Here is a 4,956-nt window from a genome sequence, read left to right as displayed (position 1 = left end):
CCCAGGCTGCCAACCAGATTCTCATGTCCTCAGGCAAAGTGCCAAAGGCTTGTTCCCTCCCTAAAAGGTCTGCCAGCCCTTCAAAAGTGGTGAACTGACACCTACTCACCCACCTATGAAAGTTAAGTGTTTACCTCAACAATATAATCACATACACCTTCATCTGCCTTGCGTCTATGCTCACAAATCTTTAGCTTGCAAGCTTCAGGTGTTAACTTAAAGCAGTCTAGTAAGCATTGTTTAACCTTATCATAGTTTAAGCAATCAGTATCAGACAATTTAGAAACAGCAGTTACAGCTTTACCATGGAGTAAGGGGGTCAGGAACTGAACCCCGAGGCCTTGAGCAACATTAACTGTTTACATCCCCTTTCAAATACATAAATGAAACTATCAGAATGATCAGCCTCTGTAAACAGTAGAAGACATTTACTGATCTTTATTGCTTCTGAGGTCTGTTATTCCCTTTCTCATTATCTCCATGATCCTGCTGAAGATTCAGCATCTCTCTCTCTCATGTTGGTGCTGTTTATCATTTTCTTGATGCAGTTCTCATTTTCTTCGGCCTCCGAACACCACATTCTCTTTGCTGATTCTAACTCTGTTTTGCATTTTCTTTAGCCTCCAAATGCCACAGTCTCTCGTCAACCTCCAGACTTCACAACCTCTCTGCTGATTCTACTTCCAAATGTTTAGCCTCCAGTTAAAGTGTCTTTATCTCCAGAAAGATTTTTAAGTCCTCTGAAGAAAAGGTGAACTGTCCTGTTTCTGAAGACTGCACATCCCCATCATCAGACTGGATGCCTTCCGGGTTACTGGTCCATGCTGCAGCTGTGACTAAGGTTGAAATCATCTCCTCTTTAGTCAAGTTGGCATGCACCGGTCCTTTGGCTTTGCACTCCTTGGTCAACTGTTTTTTTTTTTTGTCAGCTTGCTATAATCCTCTGCTGACATCCTTGCCTGTTTTCCCAGACTAAGCTAATCTAACAAAAATAAATAAAACTGTTGTGAAAATGAAACTCTCTATACTTATCTTGTGGCTGCTGAGTACAAACACCTTCAGTGACAACAGCCCATTGCCTACAGAAGATCAATTAGTATCCCACCCAGCTGTCTCCAGTATGTGACGTTGTCTCTACTCTGGGCCAGCAATCAAGGAGACTCAATCCTCACCACTGACTCCAGTGAGGGACAGTCAGAGTAAAGATGGATTCAGAAAGTATATCAGATGTAGGTCCCTGCACCAAGCACAATTTCCCTTAAGAGCACACAGGGCGCAGTCTCAATATTTAAGGCTTTACTCTCTACTCTCTCCGGGCCCACACAAAACTCCACAATGACCATCTTGGAGCTCTGAGTCTCTGTTCCCAGTAGCTGACACACACACTCGAATATTTGAGTTTCACACACACACCTGGGAAAAGCTGGCACAGACTTACTAGCTGTGCTCATTTCTGCCCAAACCCTGAGGTAATCACTTCCACCAGTCAGCTATTCTAAGGTTCTTACAAAGGGCACCCAATTATACTGTGCAAAGTTAATATTAATACTAATAGTGGGGTGTGGCCAAAGCAGCAAGGCTTTCAGGAGCAGTCACAATATAACCACAATAAGCATAAGTACTTTCAAAGTGCTAAAAGTATTCTTTAAAGGACCAGCCACAATAGAATTATTAAAATATTTAATAATAAATAATAAAACAGAAAACAAGAGAATGCTGTATACAATAAACAACAAAGTTTCAACCACAGAGATTTCAAAAATAATGCAGTTGGCTAGTTTCTCACAGTTGCAGAAAACAATATCAAACTATTCTCACTAGATGTCCCCGTCTAAGTAAAGAATTACTGTTCCCTGATTACTCACTAAAGCAAGGCAAGCTGATTTGTGCTGAATGTCTTACCACAGCAAAAGCCAGATGATGTTTGCCCCACTATCTTTAATGAATGACTGAATGAATCTCAATCAATGACTGTGTGGATGCATGTGATATAAATAAATATGCCTCCTATCAGAGATCTTTCTTGTCAAAAATCTTTTCGGTCAGATTCTATACTGCTGCGGGGGTTCCAAAGAAACTAGATGCTGGTTAGAGGATGACATCACCTCAGGTCACCTGATTCTCGTACAATACACACATACAGAGCTTTGCTAAGATCTGTGGCACATCTGAAAATTATAACATAGTTTCAAAATGTCCACCCTTCTAGGGTGGTTTACTATAAAATGTGGAAAATCAAAATAATTTTCCACCTTTTGATCAAACCAGTAGCCGAAATTGGTAATAGCAGATTACCAAAATTTTAGAAATGGTAACACAGAATCGACATTTGATCACCGGAGGTTCCAATGTCGAAAGTCTGTGTTACCGGTAACGTTTTTGCAGGGTGGCAAGCTCCCCTGAGCCCCCCACATCCCCTGCATATTATATATTCCAACTCCAGGATCACACTACAGTGAGAAAAAGAGTACATTTCACAATCTTCACTGTAGTGTGATCTGTTATCAGAACATCGATTCCACATTAGCGAATGCACACTACTGTTCACTAATGTGGAGTCGAACATTTTCCGGATTGGCATTACGAGAACTTTAAAACAGACTTTCGGCCTTCCAAGCCTCGCATAAGTGACTATCTAAATTTTGATAGTAAACATTCGAGGGTTCTCTGATAAAACATTCACATTTGATCAGTTATAGCAATAAAACCTAACATACATTTATATAGTTTTAACACAGGTAACTTTGCAAACATATTTTAACACTAGCATCTGTACAAATCAGAGAGATAATCAAATGACATATACTTTTTTTTTTTTGTTTTACAAAACTCCAGCTGGCTGTGCTGGCATATGTACATATGTACTACCCTACTCTCCCTGACACAAATGGCACAACCTCATAACATCACCCAAGCAATCTAGACAAAGCAGAAAATAATGGTGGAGGGAGGATAAAGGCCCAAAAGGTAGGGACAGGTTTTAAATATTGATCTTATAAACTAATAACAGGATTTTTGTTAATGTGCATCTTCTGAAAGCTATAAATTCTGAAATGCAAATCTGTCATTATTGAGTGACTTCGACCCTCATTGATTTGCCAGAAAACCACAAATCTTATGAGGAACAATAAACAGACCAAAAATATGAGGCAAAAATCTGGACAGTTGAGATGTATGCTTAATGGGTTCAACTGCTGTATAAAGCAGAATAGACAGCTGCATGTGGTTCTACTGATCTTGTAGTGTAGCATACTGTATAAAGCACAACAGACACCTGAAAGAAGATGGCGTTTTTAAATAAAAGAATAATAACTGAATTCTATACATACTAAATTACAAAGATGTGCTTCAGCCCCCTCCCCCAACCATGTCTGAAGAAATACAATTTCTGAATGTGACAGGTTAGGTGAAATCATCATCTCACAGCAAGAAATGATCGTGTGTATAATTATTATTATGTCATCCTTTTCTTTCTTTTATGGATGCTTGAATTAGTGAATTGGGTGATAAAAATTGCACTCCAGCTGCGTTTGTTTCATTTATTACTCATTTGCACAGCTATTGTTATACTTTAACGGAATTTTGTATTACTATCAAGTGCATTACTATTTGTACAACTGCTGTTATATCGTACTTTGCATTTCTATTTAAAAATTGTAGTACTTGTAGCATGTTTCTTTGAATTGCCAGAACCCTTGTGGGCGTGGTTAGCTGGGTTATGGGCAGGGTTTCTACTGCTCATCTCTGGGGAATAACACTACAAAATACCTGTCAGTTATTCCTGACATCCAAGGATGTTCACGTCCCTAATTTTGACAAAACATTTTTGACCTGTCCTTGTTAAGCCCTCCCAAAATTGATTAGATTTAGAGAAAAGGTGGTGAATTATACTTCATAAATTCAATTTAAGAAACTCCTGAGAACCCACTTCTCAAACAATTGGCTTTGTTCATGCTACTCCCCAGGTTAACTTCCACCAATACCATGTTCAAGGATTCTTCTAAAGGTCCCCTAATTCCTTTCACTGTAAAGCTTAATAAGTGTCTTTCAGCTTTTCCCGGTTAGGGGTCGCCACAGCGGAACTCCAGTCCGCTAATGATTGGCAGTTGATTTTTACGTACCGGCTTGTCAGGCCTGATGCACAACCTTCAACGAAGGTGCGCCCATTCACGCATGTCTCCACGCAGAAGATGGTCTAGCTGAGAATTGAACCGGACAGCGTCTTACTGTGAGGCGACAACTCTACCGCAGCACCACCACCGCGGACTGTAAAGCTTAATAATCACTGGTTATTTCTGTAACAAAGTACTGAGAGTACTCATAATTTAGAAAGACAAAAAAAACTATTTTTTTTCTTGTGTTTATATTTTATACTATATAAACGTTACTACTAGAATGCTGTATGCTGACTTTACTAAAGGAATTGTTAATCTATACAGAACTTATGTTTCTGTGGAAGTGGAACCTATATCTCTGTATGATATTCTTGTGTAATTTCTTTATGACACGCTATTGGAGCTTTTCTCCCCGGGCCTCCGCTGAAAATAGATATGTGTCCAGTCGGGCTTTCCCGTTTAACAAATGTAAAATAAATAAATAATAACTATAAATAATGACAATAATTAGAGTTATAGATTTCCTTTACTTCAGAAAATATATGTTAATTCACGTTATTATTGGGTCAATGTCTCAGGTTAATAGTACTAGTAATATTTTAAAAGTGTCCTTGATCGGGTGAGATTTGCCCGTGATTGGCTGAGAGCTGACACTCCTCTAAGCAAGGATCCTGGCTAAAAAGGGTCATTACGATAATATTACGCGGTTAACAAATAAAATAAACTGTGTTATACTTTTACTTTTCTTGCCCTGTCCATTCTGGAAAAAAAAAAGATTCTGACTAATGCGATCAAGAAAAAAAACTAAGAAGTATGTGAAGAAATGTAACTATATAAATAT

Source organism: Protopterus annectens, chromosome 9.part0 (assembly GCF_019279795.1).
Source record: "Protopterus annectens isolate FY-2018-M chromosome 9.part0, PAN1.0, whole genome shotgun sequence".
In the NCBI taxonomy this organism is placed as follows: Eukaryota; Metazoa; Chordata; order Ceratodontiformes; family Protopteridae; genus Protopterus; species Protopterus annectens.
Note: the sequence above shows the minus strand (reverse complement) of the source record.